This window comes from Vicugna pacos, chromosome 35 (genome assembly GCF_048564905.1).
Source record: "Vicugna pacos chromosome 35, VicPac4, whole genome shotgun sequence".
Taxonomy (NCBI): Eukaryota; Metazoa; Chordata; class Mammalia; order Artiodactyla; family Camelidae; genus Vicugna; species Vicugna pacos.
Window position 1 is genome coordinate 28491851 of NC_133021.1, and position 14423 is coordinate 28506273.

Below are 14423 nucleotides of genomic sequence, written 5' to 3' on the forward strand. Positions count from 1 at the left end.
TAATGTTTTAAAGGCACAAATGGGCCCTTTATCAAGAAGTAAGTGGAGTATACAAATAGTAATAACCTTAGCAGACCCTCCAGCGATGGCTGAATGAGGATGTACTTGGACTAACGTGCATCTTGTGCTGATCAGCCTCCCTGCTCTATTTTAGTCCTGCACTAGAACTTACGCAGACAAGAGAGTGAAGTTTTTCTTTTTAATTGCATCTTCAAGTGCCTCAGAGGCCTGGCAAACTTTTGTCCATTTCTAGAGACCTTAAAATTCTGACTTCTTTCCATTTAAATGAGCCAATAAATAAAAACCCTCATGCACGGCCGACGTCCCTCTTGTTGTCTAAACTTGACAGAATCAGAAGTCCTCCAACATGACCCAGGCTGTATTTTCCAGAAGCCAGGGCCTCTGACAGGTTGTCCTTTTCCTGGATTCTTCACAGACACATCAATCATGCGTTTCTTCTCTGCTAGGCCTGGCAGAGTACCTTGCTGATTGGGATTCCCTGAATTTCAAGAACTAACAAAATTTGACACAGAGACACAAAGTGAACAAATGCTATTGGGAAAATAGCGCCAGTAGACTTGCCTAACACAGGGTTGTCACAAACCTTCAACTTGTAAAAAAAAAAAAACAAAAAAACACCATATCTGTAAATCACACTAAAGTGAAGCACAATAAAATGATATATGCCTGTTTATCCTAAATATATATAAATATATATCCTAACATATATTGGGAGGAAATGCATCAAAATGCTAATGATGGTAATCTCTGGGTGTGGAACTATAGGTGATTGCTGATTTTTACTTTATGCTATTATGTATTGCTTCTTGTCTGCAATGAACATGTATTGCTTGTAAAATTAGAAAGAGAACAATAAATATTGTTAAAAATTTAACAAAACAAAACAAACAAAAAAGAAGCAATAAGCATATCGGGAACTAAACAGATCCGTATTTATAAGAACTTAATATAGGATGTGGAAACAGCCCAGATTGCCAGCAAGCAGGGAGTGGTTTATAAACTGTAGCACATTCATATATTCGAACAGTTTATCACACTTAAGCATATTTTTAAACTTTCTAGATGACATGCACAGGACACAATGCAAAGTGAAGAAAGAGTAGAAATGATGTTTCAGTGCCTGATGGGCTCCAGGGCTGCTGGCTACATGCCATGTCTTGACTTTGGTAGTAGTCATATGGTCATTCACTTTGTTTCAGAAATAGGTTTTATGTATTTTCCCAATGGATGCTACGGTAAAAGATCTTTAAAGAACATACAGGACCTCTTATCATCCTGGTCTATATACTAGACATGAACAGCTACGTATGTCAAATTTTATCACCCTCTTATGCAGATGAGGAACCAGATTAAACCACTGCACTCCAGAAGCTGATACATAACAAGGCCAGGATACTGACCCATTTGTGCTTCGCCACAACAGGATCCTGTGTCCCCGGTACTCGTGGTAAGAGAGTGAACAGTCATCACAAAGGTTACCATGACTGTGTGCCCCCAAAGTGTGTTAGACATTGTGCTGGGCGCTGTATACAAATTGCTCATCTAACCTTCACAATAGCCCTGCAAAAATGTGCTCCCAATTTACTCTCAATTTATGATGAAGGAAAGGGGGCACCTCTCAGGTAAAGAATGAAGCTGCAGGGCTGTAGATGGTAAAATGTCCTTCTTTCTTATGAGTGAGCTGTGTTCCATTACATATACATGCTGCATCTTCTTCATCCATTCATCTATTGATGTGCACTTAGGATGCTTCCATAGCTTGGCAATTATAAATAATGTTGCTGTTCAAAGTGGTGTGTATGTATCTTTTTGAATTAATTATTATTTTGTGGTTGGCTTTATTCCTCTAACTATGTAACTTTAAAAAGCTAAAGATAATGAACAGTGCATATATGTAAACTTTAAAAAAATACGTGCAGTATATTGTGTTTATGTATTTACATGCAATATATTGTATATGTGTAGTCAAATTGTAACAATTCTACCTAATAAAACTGAAAAACTACAACAACAACAACAACAACAACACTGTGTGCTGAGTAGCCAGAAAATTCCAGATCTCTTAAACAAGTAAAAAGCACCTTGGCCGTGACAACCTTCGTTTAACACATTGCTTTGTTTGGCAACTACCATTTGCCTATACGAGATGTAGTTCTCAACTCCTTTCAACAGCCCTTCAGGGCTATCGTGGTGACTTTTGTCTAACTTAGAAGGACCAAAGATGCGGTCCCAGGAGCAGACTCTCCCCAAAGGACAGAGCTTTAAAGGCTGACCATCTTCTTGGCTTAACTATTTGCTTGTACGTATCAAAGGTTTTTTTTTTTATAGTCAGTTTACAACATTGTGTCAATTTCTGGTACACAGCATCATGTTTCAGTTATACATATATATACATGTATTCCTTTTCATATTCTTTTACATCATAGGTTACTACAAGGCATTGAACATAGTTCCTCCACACTATGAAGCAGAAAATTGCTGTTTATCTATTTTATACATAGTAGTCAGTGTCTGCAAATCTTGAACTCCCAATTTATCCCTTCCTACCCCCTTAACATCCTGGTAACCGTAAGTTTGTTTTCTATGTCTGTGAGTCTATTTCTGTTTTGTAAATAAGTTCATTTGTATCATATTTTACGTTCCACGTATAAGTGAATGGTATTTGTCTTTCTCTGACTTTCTTCACTTAGTATGATAATCTCTAGGTCCATCTATGTTGCTGCCACTGGCAATATTTCATTCTTTTTTATGACTGAGTAGTATTCCATTGTGTATATATACCACATCTTCTTTGTTCAGTCATCTGTCAATGGACTTTTAGGTTCACCTGACACGGGTTAGAATGGCCATCAGTAAAAAGTCCACAAATGATAAATGCTGGAGAAGGGTGTGAAGAAAAGGGAACCCCCCTACACTGTTGGGGGGAACGTAAATTGGTGCAGCCACTATGGAAGACAGTATGGAGGTTCCTTAAAGAACTGAAGGTCGTTACCATGTAATCCAGCACTCCCACTCCTAGATACTTGCTTTTAACGTCGTAACTTTAGACCCAGTGTTGAAAACGCTGTCTGAGAGAACATACATGAAATCTAACCCCAGCACCTAGGACACTGTACCTGTTACACGGTAGGTGCTCAGGAATTACTTATTTAATTAATGAAAGAAGAAAATCTTACTTAGCATGCTGTAGTAGTTCTCTCAGGCCACCATAACAAAGTACCATGGACTGAGTGGCTTAAAACAACAGAAGTTTGTTCTCTCGCAGTTCTGGGGGAGAGAAGCCTGAATCCAAGGTGACATCAGGACTGTGTTCTCTCTCGAGGCTCCAGGGAAGACTCCTCCCTTGACTCTTCCTCCGTCCTGCACTTGCCAGCATCCCTGGCCTTCTTTGTCTTGAGGCTGCATCACTCCAGCCTCTCCCTCCGTCTTCGTGTGGCCTTGCCCTGTGTGTCTCTGTGTCGCTGGGTCTCACCTTACAAGGATACTAGTCATTGGATTTGGGGTCCACCCTGATCCAGTATGTCCTCTTAACTTGAGTACACCTGGAAAGACCCCATTTCCAAATCAGGTCACATTCACAGGTTCTGGGCAGACACGAATTCGGTGGGGGGGGCATTATTCAACCCAGTACACATGCTAATGTTAGAACTGTGGTTCTCAGTTACATTTTAGACTTTCTCTGTGTAGAATAAAATTATCCAATGACTGGTTAACATGAGAGAACTATTCAGTGAAAACCAGTCATACAGTAACAGCAACAGAAGAAAGGACTTGCCCACCGGTACTTGCAGGCTTATCATTTTCAATAATACCATAAACTTTATTTTTACTGTTTGAGATTCCTCCAGCATTTCACCAAGTCTTCCCTTCCCAGTCACCGTCTTACTCTCTCTTTCCAAATGTGGTATAAATTGCTCTCCTTAAGTTGGAAGTTCAGTGGGCATGGAATGACTTTTTCTTAATCTGCTGAGCTTTTTCTCGCACGGTGAGATGTGCTGGCTCCTGAGCTGGGGCTCTTACCCACTCCTTTCTCCTGTTCTTTTCATTGTATCTCACTGTCGCTTGTCTCTACTGGGTCTAGTGGTCCATCTTACAGGTGAGCAAGGTCTGCCTCTAGTTGTGAGCAGCGTACCTGCAGCCTTAGCCCGGCCCAATCATCCGTCTCCAACCAAAATGAAAATCTACTCTATTGACAGGATGGGGTGAGAAGAGGTGGTGGAAGGAGGGAGAGGTTGGAAGTAGGAGAGATGCGGGCACGGACCAGAGAGAGACCTGTAACTGTGTACCTTGTTACATTGTTTGCATTTTTGAACCATGGAAATAGCTTTACTAAATCAAAAAAAGAAAAAGGTTTTTAATGAGAACTATTTTACTGTTTGTCGTAGGGTTTTCAACAACTGACTTCCATAAAAATGTGCTTTCTTCCCTTCTTTTTCCTTTCCAGAAATTAAAACACAGAGCACGGGGTTGTTCACCTGATATCAGACAAATAGACCTTGATGTCAACCGCACATTTAGGGACCACATCATGTTTAGGGACAGATACGGCGTTAAGTAAGTAAAGTTTAATATTATAAAATATGAATAGCATTTATAAATCGTCTTTGTCAACTTAAAATGTGTTTAGAGTAGCTTGTATAGACTATAATTTGAATCCAGTTCTGAAGGTTTTAAGTTTTGGCAGATCATTTTGTCTATGTTTTATAAAATTTAGGAACCTATTTAACTTAAATTTTTAACCTTTGACATATAGTAGGTGCTATAAAATTGCTACAAAGTCATTTTATGATCTGAGAATTCTTAAATATGTGGTAGTTTATTAAAACTCTTAGAAAAGAAATGAGAGGTTGCATTACTTTTGAGAACAGTGTCAGTAATCTGTATGTCCCTATAATCTTGACTCCACACACTGATGGAACAAAAGAGAAAAAAAAGGAAAATGAGCGATGAAATGACTGTGGCAGTTTATGAATGAAAGGTACAGTTTTGCTGACCTCCGTATCAGGGTTCAACCAAAGAAAAGGAAACCAGTAAGGGACGGAAGCTCAGAGGTTTATCGTGAGGAGCTGGCTTACAGAGCTGCAGGGACAGACTGGACAAGTTGAGACCGTAGGCGGCGTCGGGAAGGGCCTGCTCTGGGGATGAGCTGAAGCCACTGCCCAGGGGAGGAGTTTCCTCTTCAGGGAAGCCTCAGATCTGCTCTTCCTGCCTTTTAATGGGTGGAATCAGGGTTCCCTGATTATCTAGGCTAATCTTCCCTATTTAAATTCAACTGACTGTATTTCAGTTACATTTACAAAATTTCTTCACAGCAACACCTGGATTAGGGTTTGGATAACGGGCTGCAGCTTGGCTAGGTGGGCGCGCAGAGCTGGCCGTCACAGGGCACCCCTGTCAGCTTAGTTTCCAGATGAGACAACGAAACCGTACTTCCGCCTGGCACGGGGCCGCTGTTCTGCTTACGGCTGACCTTGTGTTGAGCCCCTCTGCACAGAAGGATGCGGGGTCTCTGGGCGGTGCTCACTCTTCTGCTTTGATATTCTGTTACCTGAATGCTGTGATATGAAGTCAACTGTTACTAAACGTCTTACGTTAGATGATAAAAAAGAAGGAAGAAAACACATTAAAAAAATGCACGCACACAAACATGTCCATGCCAAACTACGGAAGAAATCCTCGTAACAGTTACAGCCATCATTTCTGTACTGGGCGTGTGGTCATTGCTGGTTCATAATTTACCTTCCCACGACCCGTCTGTTCTCCTTCTGCCCTCGGCAGGTACCTCAGCTGGTTGTGGTTCTTCACCTGGTGGAGGGACTGCAGCCTTTACTCCTCAGGGGTCGGGACCATTATTAACGTCCTGCCTGGACTTGACTGTTGTAGTTTTCCACTGACTCTCATCACAGGGTTTGATTTTACTAAGAGGCACCTTCCGTGTTCTTGTGTTCTCGACACACTCTTCCTTCTGTCCACCGTGTCCCGGCAGCTCATTGCCCCCGGTTGCCAGGATCAGTCACTCAGTATAGTCATCTCTTTTGTCTGTTGCCCAAAGTGGCCGGGTGACCATCTCAGCTTCCAGTCCTGGGGAATGGTTGTCTCTCCTGGGGGCGACATTCCTCTCCTTGGCACTAGGACCTCTAGACCAGCAGAGCCCGAGGGTGATGGGACAGGGAGCACACACTTTGTTGGGGGACGATGAGCGGTCGTGAGGGTGGAGCCACCCCCACTTCCACCCTTGAGTCTTGGGCCCTGGGACCCTGGCTGTGGGGGAGGGGCAGCCCTGAGTTTGGAGGCTGATTCACAGCCTGTCCCGCCTCTTGGGGGACACAGCCCCAGCCCTGCAGGGTGGAGCCCCCAGCTGTGAATGAGGCTTCAGAATGGTGTTCCCCGGTTCTTCAGGCTAGCCACTGTTGTGGGATGACTTCGTGGAGAGAATAGTTCAGTGAAAGAGGGCAGCACATTTTAAAAACGGTGAAGCCCTTTGTGCACTGTGGTATAAATTCTTTCCGTCAGAATGAACGTTATCTAGCCTCACATTTAGACTGTACAGGGTATTGTTGCATTCAGCTTGGGACCATTTCTTTATTATAATAGTAGATAGTCCAGATAGATTATCTGTCTATCTTCAGTCAAACCGTTGTTTATTTTTTAAGTGTATAATTGTAGAAATATGTGAAATAACTCAGTCGTGTTCAACGGAAGTTTTCTTTTTTTTCTAGGCAACAATCCCTATTCCACGTTCTCGCTGCTTATTCTATTTACAACACGGTAAGTGGGGCGCGCTTGCCCACAGTGGAGTTGTACTCTGAGCAGCTGGACCGTGTCTTTGGGGACCCCTCCCTGACATGACCCTTTTGGCCAGCGTTTCTTCATCTCGGGGCTGGATGGTCTCCTGGTCTCGGTGGGTCTTCTGGAGGCTCTGTGGCAGCCCTGGGGTCTTAGAGCAGGGCTGGTTTGGAAATGGGAAAAATGATGGTGTGACGGTGAATCTCACTCTTTCCCTCATTATCTAGATTGTTCTGTTATGTTTTCTGTTGCTGTTTATTTTGTTTTTATTTTAAGCAAACAGGACTGGGAATGCTCAGGACTAGAAGGACAGGAAGTGGTGTGTAGATGAATTTGCCTGACTTTCAATCAGTCTTCATTGCCCCAGGAGGTTGTGCTCCATTCACTGGGTGAGGTCCGGAGAGGCTTCCCTGTGTACCTACTTGCTGTGTCCTGGAGCAGGCTAAAACTCAACTTTGCCAGCATCTGAGCAAAGAAGAGAAATATTAGGCTGAGAATCACACGTTAAACAGAAAAATAAGTAGTGTTCTTTACAGCAGGTGTAATGACACTGAGCAGAGGCTAGTAAGACACACGTGGGCTTGGACTTGCCCGTGCTTCTGCACTTCCTCTTGGGTACGGATGTGTTCTTTGATAGCATGTGGCTCAGCTCTGTTAAGATTGTAGTATTTGTCTGTAAATAACCTGTTTAGACATTTTCTGATTATTTTATACACCAGTTTTTTTTTTAATATGTGTGTATACACGTGGTTTTATCTTAAAACCCCCGGCTTCCCTGCTGTCATTTACTCTGTAGGAGGTTGGATACTGTCAGGGGATGAGCCACATCACAGCCTTACTCCTCATGTACATGAATGAAGAGGACGCCTTCTGGGCCCTCGTCAAGCTCTTCTCGGGCCCCAAACATGCCATGCATGGTAAGGAAACCCCACGGGTGATCAGAGACAACAAACGAGGGAGAAAAAGGAAAATTCAAACAAAGTCGAACTTTGGAAGATGTTTGGTAGAGTGAAGTACAAAAATTCAATGCCTAGGGGGCTTGTTGAGTTAATTAGTGTTTGTTCCTAATTTCTCATTTCATTCTTCTTGAACTTTTCTAAGCTTTTCTGTTCACATTTCTATCCCTTTGTGTTTACTCCAAAGTATACTGTTGGCATTTAAAAATTCCCTTCTTACTTGCCCCGGCCAGAAGAAACTAATTTACGTTTGGAGGAATTTAGGAAAAGCTGTATTGTTGGAGAAATAGAAGATGCCTTTGGATCAAAACTTTTAGACAGTCATGCCTTAAGTGAAATGCTTACTGTCAGCTGGATATTGGGATGTGTACCTCTTTGTTAACGAATAATTATTGAGAAAGGACACTTAGGTGTGTAAAGGAAAAATATAATTAGGTAGTTTTGAATTTCAAGTATGTATTTTTAGTTCTTTCATCCTTAAAAATTGATTCCATTTTACATAAAAAGGAGGCTGATAACACATTCTGGGCACTGTATTATTTAATATTTTAAAACCTGCATAGTTTTTTGGTTTTCAAGTTAGAAGATTATTTTTAATAACCTTTTCCTCATATTTGCAGCAAGTTAACTGCAAGCATATGCAGTAAACTTTATTTGAGAGAGTTTGGATCACAGCTTCTCTTGGAAGTAAAAGTGGCATTTGTCCATACAATGCAGAATTAATTTTCCCAGTGCCATTGCGTGTGACAGCACCCAATTAAAAACAAATTTTGGTGCTAATCCCTCTAAGAACGGACCATCTTAAGTTCTGTCTGTGGACGCTGAAACTTTATGTGGTAGGGAATCCGCCACATGTTAAAGTGATACTTTACATTTTCAAAAGTATGATTTTCCATAGTCCATAGTTTATTAAATCTCGCTTTCTTACCACATGGGTATTGTGGAGGTGTTGTGTGCGTGTGTGTATTTGCACTTAGCCATCTCCCTCAGTGTTCCCTGTGGATGTTTTTTCAAATAAATACCACCTGCATGGTAACTGTTTCTGGACACTTTGCATCCCATAAATAGACCCCAGTAGTAAGACACATTGTATTGAGTTGCCAGCTGGTAGGCAGTATCATTTCAGAAGGCATCTTGACACTAACACTTCCTCGTCAGTCTTTATTTGCTTTACGATGAGGGAGTGTTGCTGATCTGTTGTGACGCGCAGTGGAGTGCCACTCTTTCAGTAGGACATTGTGGGGAATACTGCCAATTCCTGTCACCAGTCTTCTCTCTAAGGCAATATTAATTTTACTATCCCAACGTTTACATTTACAGAACAGTTTGGATCTTCATTATGGGTGAGTCTGTACTTAGAGATACTTGTTTCTCGGTCTGCCAGTGGAATTTTATACCTAAAGGTTACCTCGGCTCTTTGCATTGAGGTGTAAAATACCAAGTCTGGGGGACCACTGAAAAGTGAAGCAGCGTTAGGGATCCCAGCATCCTTAAGCTGGTGTTTATTACTGAAGGGATTGTCTTTTTTCAAAATTAGACTTTTTCTTGAAATTCTTCCAACTCCCATTCCTATCAAATTGACCATGAAAGCGGCACAGAAAGAGAGAGATGGATTTTTTTTTAATGAAATAATTTCACTGGAAAAAATCTTACTAAGGGAGGAATTTTCTATCTCTGGAAATTTTTACAACACACCTTAGAAAACTGAGATTTAGTTAAGAAATAGCCCTTCCGTGAAGATTATAAAGCAGTATTTCCCAGCAGTGTGTTCTTGGAGGGACATAGTTCCACTTTTTGGAAACAGATGTGCTGTGGGGGAGATGTAGTTTTTAATCTATAGAAGCTGATTATATTTTCCATGGTCTCAAACATGCACAGTGTATCTTCTGGCTTGTTGAGAATGTGAATATAGTTATAACTTTTAATGTTCTTGTCTATGATTTTTATTACTTATGTCACTTCTGCCTTGGTGTAATTGATTGACTGACTGATCTGTACATCTCTGGCATTTTTTTCTACTTTGCATGACTGATCATGTTTTATTAGATGCATGCTGGATGTTTTTGTGCTCTTAAAAATATCATTGAGCTTTGTTCTGGGGCTCAGTTTAATTACTTGGAAACAGTTTCATCCTTTCCAGGCTTGTTTCCCCTGGGATCGGAGCAGCCTTTAATCTAGGGCTGATTTTTCCTATTACTGAGGCAATATCCCTCTCTATTCTGCTCAATTTCTCATGAATTAGAAGATTCATGAGTAGCTGTTTTCCTAGTCTCACCTAGTTCCCTCACACATAGGGGCTGATCAGTATTTAGCTGAACATTCAAGGGGCCCTTCTGCAGATCTTAGGCATCTGTCTTTGTGATGCTTTCTCCTCTCTGGTCCTGTCTTGCAAAATCTAGCCACCTGGGCTAGTGTTCTGCCAGCCAGACTCTCAGCTCTGTCATCCTCAACTCATGGGGACTGCTGGGGTCTGCGTGGCTTCTTCCTTGGCCACGGCCTAGAACGTCTCAGCAGGCAGTAAGCTGGGGCAGTGAATTGCACAGCTCAATTTTTTTGTTTGTTCTCTCACAGGAGTCGCTTTCCTGTGCTACCTCATGTCCAGTGTTTGAAAGCCATTGCATTTTGTTGTTTGCCTGGTTTTTTAGTTGTTTTAGGTCACTGCTCCTGCATCTTGGCCTGAAGAGGCCTGGATTTTTTAGTGACCCAGAATATCCTTTTCTACCTCACAGATGAGATTGTAACTGTATATACTATTTGGCGACTACTTTTTTAAGTTAGCTGTGTATCTTAGATGTCTTTTCATGTCAGTCCATGTTGAGCCATCTCATTCTTTTAAATTGCTGCATAGTAATATCCTAGTGAATAATTGTGCTTTCATTTCTTTACCTTGTCTTGTGTTGATTGACATCAAAGTTATTTCTGTTTTTTAGTATTATAGTCAATACTGTAATAAAATCTCTGTACCTGTGGCTTTTTGTGTGCATGCTAGTATTTCAGGGATAAATTCCTACAAGTAGAATTCCTGGGTTGAAAGGGTATGTACATGCTAAGTTTCAATATATAACGTCAGATTTTCTTTTAAAGAAATTTACATGCCACTAAGTATATAAGTGTTTTCCTTACACTCTTATCGTATTGTTGTTTTTGACTTTTACATTCTGAGTGAGGTTGAGCATCTTTTCCTTAAGTTTACTGACTGTTTTTCGTATGTATTCTTTCCCTTATGATATAATTGGCTTGAGCCCTTGACCCCTTCCTTTTTAAAAACATCTGGTATTTATCTATTTTTAAAAATTGAATTATAAAAGCACTTAGCATATTAAAGAAATAATTTTTTTCATATGTATTGCAAATACTTCTTCCAAAAAATTTTTTTTGTATATGTATATATATATGTTTTCACTGAAGTATAGTCAGTTTATTACATGGTGTCAGTTTCTGGTGTACAGCATAATGCTTCAGTCATACATGAACATACATGTACTTGTTTTCATATTCTTTTTCACCATAAATTACTTTAAGATATTGAATCCCCCCAAGTTTCTATTGCATTTTGACTTTGTAGCTTTTTTTTCCTCAGAAGTTGAAGTTTTTTCCTACGGTTTATAATTACTATGTAGATACATTATCTTTCAGATATGTAAAATATTCAGTGATAAGTGTTTGTTTTATTTACCTTCACCCTGATTGAGGTTAGGATCTTTTCATATGCTCTTTGACTGATCTGTTCAGAGGCTTTATCCATTTTTTTAATTGAGATTTTGTTCTCAATATTTGCAGGAGCTCTTTATATTTTGGATATTAATTTCTTTGTGTAAATATTGCTGGTATTGTCTTCTAGTTTGTCCTTTGCTTTTGTTTATATTTCTTATTAAACAAATTGTAAGTTTATCAGTCTTTCCCCTTAATATAGGTTTAGTGTCCTGTGTTTAAATATATTTTTTGTAAGACATGTAAGTAATGAGTTAGGGAGCCGGCATTTTATTGTTTTTGTTTTTCCTAAATGACTTTTAATGAATAATCTGGGTTTTTTCAGGGTTATTTTTAATCTGCATGATCATTCTCTTATTTACAATTCTAATTTGGAGAGAAGCACAGTGAAAATAGATAAAATCATGAATGGTCTCACAAGCATGAAGTAGGAAATTAATTACTTTTAGAGTTCTGAGTTTAAGAATCTATGGTTGTATATAAAGTTAGACTGTGTATGTAAATATATATGTGGTTTTCCACCTTCTACTGGAATGTCTATATATTTCTTCATCGTTCCTTTCCTTTTTTTCCAGTTATTTGTCAATTGACTGTTTACGGCAGTCTGTCTGACACCAAGTCTTATACCAAAAGGAGGGATACTTCTTAAGGGTTTATGGTCTATTTGCAAAGATACTTGTGCTATAAGTGGTACAGAGGGTTGGGAGTCTTGAAAAAATGCTTCACTGGGAGGTGGGACTTTAAGCTGGATGTTTTAGAAATGGCCAGCTTATGTATTTCTTATTTTGGTTTTAAGTTTCATGAAGATAAGCCTGATATATCAAATGGCTACTTAATCTCATATCACTTGCTTAAAACGTTTAAGAAAAAAAAATCTTTATTATCCTATGCTCTCCTCTAGTTTGTCCTGGTTAAGAGCTTTACTTAAAGCAAGTTTGCGATTTGATGGTGAAGATGGTTACACGAACAATCCAGAGTGATTGAAGAAGCTTCTGTTAATTGAAACCCTCAAGATTCATTAGTTATAAAATTGAAAATATAAAATATTTTAATTCTCTGTGATTTATTTTATTGTAGAGCATGGGCCTGGAATTGATATGTTTACACCGGGTAAACCTGGAGATTATGACTTGGAAGGTGGTATATGGGAAGATGAAGATGCTCGGAATTTTTATGAAAAACCTCATTGATTTGAGAGCTTTTTTTCCAGCCATCTTGTTTAAAGATAATGAAAAAAGTTGTCAGAATAAAGATTCCAACAAGGATGATTCTAAAGGTAAATTCTAGAGGGCAAGTTCTTATATTAAGTGTTGTAAAAATTAGTTTGAGAATAATATTTGTAAAAACTTTTTTTTTTTTTGCTTACTGGTGTCAAGAGAAAGTCTGAACTCCTCATTAAGGAGTTCAGATGGCATACAGAGTTAAACAGGTTATGGTCTTTGTTTTCAATGAGAATGATGTATTCTTAAAAATCTGAATGTATCAAATTTCTTGTCAGGTGTATATTATAGATTCTGAGACAAATGATACAGATTTTGTGAATCCTTAAGTATTTCTTGCAGCAGGATTTCAATATGACTTTTAAATTAAGAGATACTTATTCTTTGATTTCAAACAGAAGCAAAAGAACCTAAGGATAATAAGGAGGTACCGAATCCTGATGACCTGGAACTCGAGTTGGAGAACCTAGAGATTAATGATGATGCTTTGGAGTTAGAGGGTGGAGATGAAGCTGAAGATCTTACAAAGAAACTTCTTGATGAGCAAAGTAGACACTTCTGCCAAAAGCCTTAATTTTTGTTTAGTTGTTATACACAAAGCTCTTGCCTGTGAATATGAATCTTTACTCTTTAATTCCTTGTTTTCCTGTTGTTTCTAGGCCATCACTTTTTTGGAATTTGACTTGAAACAGAAATACTACATGTCCCATATTATGTGACCACAGACTTCAGTGATAATTAAATCTTAATGGCTATTTCTTATACTTTACTTTCTAGCATTGTCCTTAATGTAAATTAATTCTGATATAATCTGTACAAAATATATTTAATAGTTATTCTACAATGGTTGAGAGAAAGACAATTAGTGTATCAGTTCATCTGTGATAATTTTATCTGTCTTTATAATTGAATAATGTTTTGTCTTTAGTGATAAAAATATCACACTGTTAATTATTTCCTGCATACTTCCTATCAGGTTTCGTTATTAGTTACAATTCTTTATTAGAAGGATGCCTTCTTGTCAATATTGCTTTTCTCTCTGTTGGCTTCATTGTTTCCTACTGCAAATTCTCTTTCTCCGTGTCATGAAGGGAGGGTAGGCATGGCTGGAGGCTGCCCCAGGCTCAGACCAGCTGGTGACATCAAAGGATGAGAGGGGTTCTCTCCCCCTGTCTGTATATGCACAGCATAGAAGGACTTGGATAGTTCTGGGCTGTGCTGGCCTGTGCTGAGAGGAGTGGTGGTGTACTGAGTGCTTTGCTAAATACCCAAGTTTGAATAATCACAGTTTATCCATCAGTTCTTTCAAGTAAAAATGGTATCCTATGCAAAAAGCAACTAGCTTAGCTTGGCACCTGCCCCAGCACAGTCCCGTGGATTGCCTTTGATGGCAAGCAGTGATCGTAATGTTAACTGAAGGTGTGGGAGAAGGGGTGCTCAACAGATAAAAATAATGGATCTACAATAAAACTACATGCAATTTATGACGTTATTTTGTGTCTCATGCAAGTTTACCTTTTTATACTTAATACCTGAAAGACTGTGATGATTAGTTTAGGATTATGATTCTAGAGATGCCCAAACTTTTAAGGGTAATATCTCAGTGCTTCATTTTTTTCATGAGTGAGAAAAATGATCTAGATTATCTGTGTTCCAAATAACTTATTATTGGATGTTTTTATTCTTCTATTGTCTATGTATTTTTTTAACCTATTTCAAAACTACTTTT

The 14423-nt window shown here is 39.3% G+C and overlaps 1 long non-coding RNA gene across 1 annotated transcript; it reads left to right on the top strand.

Annotated features, from left to right (window-relative positions):
- The first annotated feature begins 4465 nt into the window (after positions 1-4465).
- On the top strand, positions 4466-7726 carry LOC140691514 (uncharacterized). Its single transcript, XR_012067223.1, has 3 exons — positions 4466-4575; positions 6741-6789; positions 7604-7726. It is a non-coding gene; the product is annotated as an uncharacterized lncRNA (long non-coding RNA).
- The last annotated feature ends 6697 nt before the right edge of the window (positions 7727-14423 follow it).